The 11,795-nt window shown below is 50.6% G+C and overlaps 1 pseudogene; it reads left to right on the forward strand.

Annotated features, from left to right (window-relative positions):
* Window positions 1–8,815: 8,815 nt before the first annotated feature.
* Window positions 8,816–8,992, forward strand: LOC132209333 (U2 spliceosomal RNA; annotated as a pseudogene).
* The last annotated feature ends 2,803 nt before the right edge of the window (window positions 8,993–11,795 follow it).

Consider the following 11,795-nt stretch of genomic DNA (forward strand, 5'->3'; position numbering starts at 1 on the left):
TTAAAGTTGAAGTCAATGAAATTATTTCAGTATTTTTAACCAGTAATGTACACATTTTGTATCAGACATAATGGGAACTGCAGATGCTGGAGAATCCGAGATAACAAAGTGTGGAGTTGGCTGAACACAGCAGGCCAAGCAGCATCTTAGGAGCACAAAAGCTGATGTTTAAGGCCTGGACCTTTAATCAGAAAAGGGGGATGTGGAGACGGCTCTGAAATAAATAGGGAGAGAGGGAGAGGCGAATCAAAGATGGACAGAGGAGATGGATAGAGGGATCTCCATCCCCTCTTCCCAATTCCTCCTCCTCTGCCGTATCTGCTCCCAGGATGAGGCATTCCACTCCTGCACATCCCAGATGTCCAAGTTCTTCAAGGACCGCAACTTTCCCCCCAAAGTGGTCAAGAACACCGTTAACCGCATCTCCTACATTTCCCGCAACACATTCCTCACACCCCGCCCCCACCACAACCGCCCTAAGAGGATCCCCCTCATTCTCACAGACCACCCCACCAACCTCCGGATACAACGCAGCTTCCTCCGATACTTCTGCCATCTACAATCCGACCCCACCACCCAAGACATTTTTCCATCCCCACCCTTGTCTGCTTTCCGGAGAGACCACTCACTCCGTGACTCCCTTGCTCGCTCCACACTGCCCTCCAACCCCACCACACCCGGCACCTTCCCCTGCAACCGCAGGAAGTGCTACACTTTCCCCTACACCTCATCCCTCACCCCTATCTCAGGCCCCAAGATGACATTCCATATTAAGCAGAAGTTCACCTGCACCTCTGCCAATGTGGTATACTGCATCCACTGTACCCGGTGTGGCTTCCTCTACATTGGGGAAACCAAGCGGAGGCTTGGGGGCTTCTTTGCAGAACACCTCCGCTCGGTTCGCAATAAACAACTGCACCTCTCAGTCGCAAACCATTTCAACTCCCCCTCCCATTCTTTAGATGACATATCCATGGACCTCCTGCTCTGCCACAATGATGCCACCTGAAGGTTGCAGGAACAGCAACTCATAATCTGCTTGGGAACCCTGCAGCCCAATGGTATCAATGTGGACTTCACCAGCTTCAAAATCTCCCCTTCCCCCACTGCATCCCAAAACCAGCCCAGCCTGTCTCTGCCTCCCTAAACTGTTCTTCCTCTCACCCATCTCTTCCTCCCACCCCAAGCCGCACCACCATCTCCTACCCACTCACCTTATCCCACCTCCTTGACCTGTCCATCTTCCCTGGACTGACCTATCCCCTCCCTACCTCCCCACCTATACTCTCCTCTCCACCTATCTTCTTTTCTTTCCATCTTCGGTCCACCTCCCCCCCCTCCCTATTTATTCCAGAACCCTCACCCCATCCCCCTGTCTGATGAAGGGTCTAGGCCCGAAACGTCAGCTTTTGTGCTCCTGAGATACTGCTTGGCCTGCTTTGTTCTTCCAGCTTCCCACTTTATTATCTTGGATAGAGGAGAAGATAGCTGGAGAGGCAAAGGTGGCAAAAAAAAACAAAACTGCTCGATGCCCTAACGTGACTGCCATTCGTAGATGTGTGGGTGAATGGGGACAAAGGTGAGCCCCTTATTGGGGACTAACCGTTTGACCTCAGTCAGTGGGAGGTCTGGGGGATGGTGAAAATTTGGCAAGGGTCAGCGTGGCTGTCCTCTGGGGCTGCTGGCTGTGGGCTGTTTGGCCTGCTGTGTTCATCCAGCTCAACACTTTGTTATCTCATGTACACATTTTGCTTCACGTGCTGTTCCCAGTTATCTGACTCTGGTGCTGATGTGATGTAAATCAAGTCCCACTAACTTGAGGATTTTGCAGAGGTGACAACGAAGGTTGATGAAGGCAGAGAGGGTAAACATTGTTTGGATGCACTTCAGAAAGGTGTTTGAAAAGGTTCCTCATGGTCGACTGGTTAGATCACATGGAATGCAGTGGAAGCCAGTGGTTTGGACCCAAGACTGGCTTGAAGGCAGGAGGCACAGTGATGGCGGACTGGAGACCTGTGACCTGTGGTGTGTCACAAGAATCAGTGCTGGGACACTGCTTATCCATAACTTTATATAAATGATTTAAATGGAAGCATGGGAGGGATGGTTAGGAAGTTTGCAGATGGCCCCAAAATTCATGTTGTTGTGGAGAGTGAGGAATGTTTTCTCAGAGTACAATGGGACCTTGATCAGATGGGCCAATGGGCCGAGTAGTGGCAGATAGAGTTTAGTTTAGATAAATGTGAGGTGTTGTGAATTCGTAAGGCAAACTAGGGCATGATTTACAGGTTAATGGTCGGACTTTGTGGAGGGTCACCAAACAGAGACATTGGGGTGCAGATGCATAGTTCCTTGAAAGTGGAGCCACAGTTAGACAGGGTGGTCAAGAAGGCATTTGGCATGCTTGTTTTTATTGATCAATGCATTGTCTATCGGAGTTTGGGCGTTATGATGCAGATGTACAGAACATTGCCACTTTTAGAATATTGCACTCAGTTAAAATATCCCTGCTAGAGGAAAGTTGTTGAACTGAAAGGTTTCAGAAAAAAAAGATTTACAAGGATGGTGCTTGGAATGAATGGTTTGAGCTACAGGGAGAGGAGGCTGAATAGGCTGGGGCTGATTCATTGGAACGTCATAGGCTGAGGCGTGACCTTACAGAGGCTTATAAAATCACAAGGGGCTTGGATGGGGTGAATTGGCAATACCTTTCCCTCAGGGAAAGGAATCCAAACCTGACAGCATGGGTTTAAGTTGAGATGTGAAAGATTTAGAAGGGACCGGAGGGACAGTTTTACATGTAGAGAATGCTGCATGTATGGAGGAGGTGGTACAATCCCAGCTCTTAAACAGCATCAGGATTGGCAAATGAATAGGAAGGGGACAGAGGGATACGGGCCCAATGGTGGGAAATGGGACTAAAATAATTTAGGATATCTGGTTCAAATAGACAAGTTGCGGCATTCAGTCTGTTTCCATCCTTTATATCTCTGCAGCTCTTGGATGTTAATTTGCAATTCTAAATTAGCAGATTGTAATTGGAATGTTTAGAGTCGAAGCCAAACCATTTGTGACTTACTCAATGTACTGAACTTAATATCCACCATCACGCTGTTCATTTCCATGAAGGGAGGGGAGTGATGTTCCGGATGTTGGAGTGGTTTGGGGACCAGAGTTCATATGTTGCTGGTCAGATGGATTAGTCTAAGAAATTCTGTTTATAATTGTGACCCAGTACTTCCTGACAGGGATATAAGTTGATCAGAACTGGAATTTGTTTCAAGTATTTGCTTTGATTCGATTTGGGAAGAGGCAGGCATTTATTGCTTTGCAAACAGTTCAGTTTGTTTAGTGCACAGAATAGAACAGCACAAAATCAGACCCTTTTAGCAACTGCAGGCACATTGACACTGCAGGCAGTTACACATTCCAAAGAAACAGATGGGGTGGGATGGGTTTGGAGGGAGGGGGTGGTGAATCGTCTTTTTTGTACTGAAGAGTCATATTTATTGAGGGAAGTAGACCCACCATGTTCAGCGAGTGGTTCCTGCCAGCCATGCACTGCCTGAGAAGGCACTGGAAATAGAATCATTCGTGGCCCTCAGGAGAGATTTGCATGATGAGAGATTTACAGGGCAGAAGGAAGAGCACAGCGGGTGGGATTGGTGAAGATGCTCGTATGGACAGCTGATGCAGACAATGACGGGCAGCTGACCTGCGACAATGGCTGTGGCGAGGGCTCGTGTCCCGGGTCAGGGGGTCCGGAACACTGTGAGTTTCTGTGGAGAAAGTGGATGAAGGTGCACCTGTGGACCGGACCTTCTTTGTGAAGACGGTCCTGTTGGACTGTTGTGGGTTTTCTGCCACGGACATTTACTGAGTGCAGGATATCCCCGGGGGAGAATTCTTTGATGTAACATTCAGGAGTGCTAAGCTTTGCGAGCGCTTCCTGCAGGTTTTCAAGGAGAAAAGTGGTGAGGGCCCCCTCTCTGTACTGACAGCCGTCCCGCTGTTCGTGATGCCAGTGCAGAGGAGCCGTATGGTGACTGCACACATGGACAACCCGCATGTGCCAGCAGTTGATGTTCTGACATTCCTTGGAAGGTATGTGAAGGTGGAAGGGGACCTAACCAACATAACGGACCCTTCCAGATCTGGACCAGAAAAGACAGGTCAGGGTGACGCTGAGGACGGACGCGGATGGGAACATCATACACCCACCCTCCAGATTCACAATCAGCGGGAGCAGGGGCTACTTGACCTACGCAGGGCAACCAAAAGTCTGCCATGCCTGTGGTAGGTCAGGTCACGTGGCGGTCGACTGCAAAGCCACCATCTGCAGGAACTGCAGGGAGGAGGGACACCTCGCAAAGGATTGCCCAAAAGAAAAAAAGCTGCAACATTTGTCGGGCATGCCCGTGCCGGGGGACCACCTACGCCCAGGTCGCCGGCAGGGGCAATGCGGGCCAGCCCCCTGGAGGAGAGGAAGGCACCAGGCCCCTGCAAGGACCCCCTAGTGTGCAGGAGGGCCAGGTCGTGCAGGAGGGACAAGCCCCGCAGGATGGACCTGAGGCCAGCAAAGCGCCCCTGCAGGCTCTGCACTCCCCCGCCAACAACCCGGAGTCGATGGAGGAGGCGACAGGTGACCCATGGGAGTGGACGACAGTCTGGAAGGCAAGGAGGAAGGCGGGCCCCAGCACCGCAACCATCAGGCGGGAAGAGGCAGCTACGGGGGTGCTATAAGAGCTCCTCTGACGAGGGGGATTCAGAGGAGGTCCGCCCAAAGCAGAAGGTGAAGATTTCCAGCGAGAAGGAAAGCAGCACCCGGCTTCCAGGGGATGGGAGACATCCTGAGGCTCCCTCCGACACCCAGCCACGCGCCACTGGGTCCCTGGAGGGCCCTCTGGAACCATCAGAAGGGAAGCAGGGAACAGTGTGTCCCCAGTCTGACCCATAGCCGGACCCTCCTGCCTCCGTACCCCCGATGGTGGGACACGACCCGGAAGGCAGCACGGATGGTTTCCTGAGCCCAGAGAGCATCCAGCAGTTCGCCTGGGCAATGGGCATGAAAGGACAGAAGGAGGGACTGGACCTTGGACTCGGGGAGGGTACTGTGGTCCTTGCCCACAATGGGGGTATGAGTTGCGAGTGTTAATGTGCACAGGGTCAAGTCCACAGCAAGATGTGCGTCCACGTTGGCCTACCTAACCACCGTCAAGACAGACCTCCTGTTTCTGCAGGAGTGCGGGATACCGCACCTCAGCAGGTATGGGAAACGGTCGGGAGCCTGGGCCTGTGGGCCTTCGATCTGGTTGTGGGGTAACGACTGTCGCTCCTCGGGCCTGGCTATTCTGCTGCGGGGGCACAACTTCACCATCTCTCAAGTTCAGGGAGGTGGTGGGGGGCGCCTCCTAGTGGCTGATGTCACCTACAGGAACGATTCCCTGAGGCTGATCAACATGTATGCCCCAGCGGTACGGAGTGAGCAGTTGGCCGTCCTGCAGTGCCTTCCACCTCTGCTGGCGACGTCCACACCGGTCATCCTATGTGGAGACTTCAACTGCATCATTGATGCAGATGGAAGATCCGGCGTGGGGACAGCAGGTGGGGGGAGTCAGCTGGGAGTCACGTCCAGATTCTCGATCGTCACAGTGAAGGACGCCATGTTGCTCGACGTCTTCTGCATCCCTGCAGATGGAGTGAATTGGAGACACACCTGGTCACGGCCAGACGGGTCTGTCAGCTCAAGGATAGACTTCCTGTTTGTGTCGCAGGTGTTCTCAGTCAGGTCCACCAGCGTCGAGCCAGTATTCTTCTCTGACCACTGCCTCCTGCTGGCCAACTGTCACTTACAGGACGACCAGCAGGCCAGCAAGGTGACGTGGAAGCTCAACACAACTCTGTTGACCACAGAGAACATCGAGGAGCTCAAGAGGGAGTATGCTGGCTGGAGAACCGTGAAACGCCTCTTTGAGTCTCTGGGCGACTATTGGGAGATGGTGAAGGAGAACATCAAGGGGTTTTTTGTCTTCAAGGGTGTTCGGAAGGCGAGAGAGAGGCAGGGAAAGCTATCGCTACTCCAGAAAAGGATGCAGAACCTGCCCCTTCTGCAGTCGATGGGGTCGATGTCACGGAGGACCTCCGTGAGGTGAGTGGCCAGCAAGTCTCCCTCTTCGTCGTGGAGGCCTCCAGGATAATCTTCTGGTCCAGGGTCCACTCTGTGGAGCACGACAAGACACGCTCGCGTTTCTTCTTTCAGAAGGTGCGCAAAGAGAGGTCTGTGCTTAGCTGGCTGAAGGAGGACGACGGCTCGGTGACGTCGTCTCGGCCTGACATTTTGAGGATCGGCAGATCCTTCTATGCCAGACTGTACACCGCGAAACCCACGGACAGCACGGCCTCCGAGTAATTCCTGTCATCTATCACGGAGGTCTTAGACGACGGCACAAGGGAGTGGCTGGATCGGCTGATATCCCTGGACGAGCTGACCAGAGCCCTCAAGTCCTTTGAGAGGAATAACAATCCTGGGAGCGACGGGATAAGACTGGTTGAGCTGTATTCCGCTCTGTGGGACCTGGTCAGCCAGGGCCTGCTGGAGGTGTGCGATCGTGCACTTCGGGCAGGGGAAATGTGCAAGTCCATGAGGAAGGGCATCATCACCCTCATTTACAAGAAGAAGGGGGAGAGGGAAGAAGTTAAGAATTGGCGTCCCATTTCACTATTGTACGTGGGCTACAAAATCCTGGCCAAGGTCATAGTCAACCGGGTCAGGTCTGTCCTGGAGTCGGTGATTCACCCTGACCAAACCTGTGCTGTGCCGGGCAGGAAGATAGCTGAGAGCCTCGCGCTCATCAGGGATACGATCGCCTACGTGCAGGACAGGCGGGTGGGCACCAGCCTCGTTAGCCTGGACCAGGAGAAGGCCCTCGACACGGTCTCCCATGCTTACATGAGGGACATCCTTTCCAAATTGGGGTTTGGAAAGGGCATCCGCAATTGGATCCGACTGCTCTACACCAACATCATTAGCGCAGTCTCGATCAACGGGTGGGAATCGGACAGTCTTCCCATCAGATCTGGAGTCAGGCAGGGCTGCCCGCTCTCTCCTGCGAGTTCGTGTGCAGTATGGAGCCCTTCACTGCATCCATCAGGAAGGACATGAGCCTGAAGGGCGTGATTATCCCAGGCAGCGGAGGCCTTCAGGTCAAGACCTCCTTGTACGTGGACGATGTTGCCACCTTCTGCACTGATCGTCGGTCGGCGAGACGGCTGTTGGGCATCTGCAGCCAGTTTGAACTGGCCTCGGGTGCCAAAGTCAATAGGGGTAAGAGCGAGGCCATGTTCTTTGGGAACTAGGGCGACATCTCCTTCATCCCCTTCACCGTCAGGACAGACTACCTGAAGGTGCTGGGTGTTTGGTTCAGTGGAGCTGGGGTGTGCACTAAGACTTGGGAGAAGCGTATCTCCAAACTGAGGCAGAAGCTAGGCAGGTGCGCATTCCGGTCCCTCTCGATCGCAGGTAAAAACCTGTTGTCAGGTGCGAGGGGCTTTCGGTACTGTTGTATGTGGCCCAGGCCTGGCCTATTCCCTAGACCTGCGCCGCTGCGGTCACCCAGGTCATTTTCCACTTCACGTGGGGGTCAAGGATGGACCAGGTCCGCAGGAACACCATGTGCAAAGACCTTGAAAATAGGGGAAAGGATGTACCGAACGCCAGCCTCGCCCTGATGGCTACCTTTGTGTGCGGCTGCATCAAGCTGTGCGTAGATCCTCAGCACGCAAACACCAAGTGTCCCGATTTACCGAGGTTCTACCTGTCCCCGGTATTGCGAAGGATAGGCCTGGCGTCATTGCTGCGGAACGCTCCGAGTAGTTGGACTGTCCCGTACCACCTGTCCTTCGTGGAGAAATTTTTGAAAGGAAACACCTTTGACCACAAGGCCGTCAGGCAGTGGTCAGCACGTAGTTTCCTCGAGACCCTTCAAGAAAAGGAGAGGGTGGATCCCGTCATGTGGCTCCCCCCCGCAGACTGCCACAGTCGTTTGGCAGAATGCCTCATCGCCAGAACTTTCAAACAAGCACAAGGACATTACTTGGCTGGTGGTGAGAGGGGCTCTGCCAGTGAGATCCTTTATGCATTACCGGAATCTCTGCGCCACCGCACGCTGTCCGAGGCAGCTGCAGCGTTGTGGGTGGGGGGGGGGGGGTAACGAGACTGTCGATCACCTCCTTCTGGTGTGTGCCTATGCGCAGGAGGTCTGGAGGGGGACGCAGTGGTATTTGTCGAGGTTTGTCCCGAGCAGATCAGTGATATGGGACTCCGTGCTCTACGGGCTGTTTCCCGGGACGCACACCGAGCCCAACATCAACTGCCAATGCGGTGAAAGACGCTTTTTGGTCTGCCCACAACTTGCTGGTCTGCCAGCTGAAAGAACTGACCCCGACCGCGTTTCGCAGACTGACGCACTCCCAGGCTCAGGACTACGTGCTGAGGGACACACGAAAGCTTGGGAAAGCTACCGCCAAGGTGCGGTGGGGAAAGACCGCCGTATGAAACCCCTCGTCCAGAATAGAAACAAGGGCCCTATCTGGTAACTGGGCCCAGCTGGCGCCTTCCCCAGCTCGTCAGGGGGCCAACGGGAACTGTGCGGGGAAGACGACTGCCGGGGTATTTTTTCTTTTGTTTTGCTTTTGCTTTGTTTTGTTTTTTTCCCTTTATTTGGTGTACGTAGCCCCTTGGGTAACCAGGAGCAGCTTGCATGACTGGGTAGGTGTATAAACATGTTTTATTTTTTGTACATCTTGTGAATGAAGTATATTTTTTCAAATAAAGAAAAATCTGTTCTTATCAGCTTTAATATGTGGACATGTCCTTTACTTAAGGACCCTATGTTAAACTGATTTTTGGAGCAGGAATTGGAACAGGGTCTTGCTCCATCCTCTCCACGCATCATCCTGGTATTGCAGTGTTTCCAGGACTGGTGCAGTCTCATTAAACCAAGTTTAAAAAACAGCCTGATCAAAACTTCAGGAAGGGTGTCTCGGCCTGAGACATCAGACTTCCTGTTCCTTCAGTCCTAGTTGGCCTGTTATCTCAGATTCTCCACCATCTGCTCAACACTCCGGAACCATAACAGCCCTTCAACCCAACAAGTCCACACCAAACCTCAGAGCATCCCAGCCCGATCTATAACCCACCTGAACTACCTCTCTCTAAACACTACAGGCAATGTAACATGGCTAATCCACCTAACCTGTGCATCTTTGGACTGTGGGAGCACTCTGAGGAAACCCACAGACACAGGGAGAATGTGCAAACTCCACACAGGCAGTCAGTCACCCACGGCTGGAATCAAACACATGTCCTGGTGCTGCCACCAAAGTGCTTTCTCTCAGTACTCTCACCCAACCTTCTCCAACTATGCTTGTTCCAAGGTACCTGTTAATCTCTCCTTTTCTGCATGTTCAGCACTTGCTCTGAATGTTAGTGCATCATCCCTGGTACCTGCTGCATCTTCCCACCAACACTATCCCTGAAAATCCACGCAATGCATCAGAAGTAAAAGAAAATAGCCTGCCACCACTACCTCATTACAAATAGCATTTCAGAAGAAAAAAAAGATGAAGCTATCGAAATATTCACTCGTTTTGACTTTGATGATGACGAATTGGGATGTATTGAACTAGAGATTTTGGAAACACTGAGCCACAAAAGGATATGGTGTATACAAACGCACGTTTTTCAGTTGAGTGCAAGAGCAACCAAACAAGTGTGCATGTGACTGTTTTATTTTTCTCAAGTCAAGGCCTTTGAGTTTAATCAGATTACCACTACTCACATTAGCCAGACAAAGAGATATTTGCAGATTTAGCGAAATGAGCCAGAAGTTAAATAAAAATGCTACATCAAGATGCAGAATTGCCTGTGCACAAAGTGCATTCTTGCTGTCAGAACTCTACAAACTTTTCAGCACCTGAGACATGTTCTGCCACAATATCTCTGCCTTTCCCTGGCATTTTTGCACTTTGACGTCTCAACTAGAACCTAATGTCTCACAGTGCTCCTGTCTTGCCTGGTGCTTATCACAGGCATAAGCCAGGCAGCTTAGCATTGTTATTACCAACAGTCAGTCAAGGGCTGGTCAGCAGCTGTGTCAACAAACATATGTTTCGACCAAACGGTCACGTCGCAAAGTCTCAGAGAAACAGTTCTCGGTCAGGGCAAGGGAGACAGGATTCAGTCAGGAGATCCTGACACAGCATGTCCAAGGAATCATTCAATATCAGCCATTTGGGACAAGCAGGATCAGGGGATCTGTATCACTACAGTGCAGAGAGGTGGCCACACTCACCACTAATTACATCCTCAAAATGCTCCAGTAGATTTGTTGAGCCTGAATTATGATCTTCAACCCAAGCTGACCCAGTCCATTCCTGCCATTGGGGGCAAGTTTGATGAAATTCTCAAGGTGTTCATGAGTTTGGGACGTTCAAGTCCATAGCTCCCTGAAATAGCGACACAAGTGGATAAGACGGTGAAGAATTTCAATTCCATGGTACACAGCATCAGGATCTGGTCAACTTTGATTTCTGGCTCATAAGTGAGATGAGGTTTTTTTTTCAAACACGTAGGAACAATGCATGCTTTGATGAGAACAACTGTGGTTCCAATCATTGCATTTTTTTTTGTTTCAACCATGAAATGGCCACAACTTTATCAAAAGTGAAAGTGACCACCAACCAGTTTGAACTGTCGGTTGTCAAATAAATTAAGACAGATAAGTGTATTTGCAGGAGATTTTTTTAAAAATTAATTTTTAAAAATTCATTCATGGGATCTTGATATCCCTGGCTAAGAATGGCAGTTTCCTTCCCTAAAAGACATAGGTTTTTCCAACAATGAAAACAGATTTACAGTCATCATTAGATTCTTATTTCAGAATTTTTTGTTTAAACTCAAATTCTACCATGTGGAATGGTGGGTTTCAAACCTCGGTGCCCAGACCATTATCTCAGTCTCTGTGGAGTAATAGACAGAAGAATAAATAGAAAATATACACTAGATATCACACAATGTCTTGGTTTATGTATTCATCATGAGATCCATCACTGCTATGGACAACAGGTAAGGATCTGAGGAGACTGCATTTCCCCCAGACAGAGTCACAATGGTCACCAGGTTTCATAGCCGATTGCATTTTCCCAATCAGGGATTATAGTACAGGACTCATCCCAATCTTTTATTTCGATTTAAAACTTTCATTTTGTGGATAAAAATCAAAAGGAAAGATTGCATTGTTTCCAATAAACAAATATCTATTAAAAATTGAAACATGTCCGTGGAGATCAATAGAATCTGTAATTGTAAAGGTGTGCAGACATAATGACCAGGCATAACCAACAAATAAAGGGCCATCGAGATCATCACAGAATTCCTACAGTGTGGAAGACGGCCATTCGTCCATCGAGTCCACACGAACCCTCCAAAGAGCATCCCACCCAGCCTCACACCCTACTCTGTCCTTGCATTTTGCACACGTGACACTATGGGAAATTTAGCATCATCAATCTACCCAATTTGCATATTTTCTGGACTGTGGGAGGAAACTGGAGCACCTGGAGGAAACCCACGCAGGCAGGGTCTGGGTCGGACACGCTTCATAAGTTCAGTGCGCACTTGATGGGCTAAATGGTCTGCTTCCACACCGGAGGGATCCTATGGACTCCAGAAACAAGCCCAAAAAACATGGTTTGTACATAGCTAAAAGGAGAATCAAAAACCAACCTCACAGTTA

This window comes from Stegostoma tigrinum, unplaced genomic scaffold (assembly GCF_030684315.1).
Source record: "Stegostoma tigrinum isolate sSteTig4 unplaced genomic scaffold, sSteTig4.hap1 scaffold_86, whole genome shotgun sequence".
Taxonomy (NCBI): domain Eukaryota; kingdom Metazoa; phylum Chordata; class Chondrichthyes; order Orectolobiformes; family Stegostomatidae; genus Stegostoma; species Stegostoma tigrinum.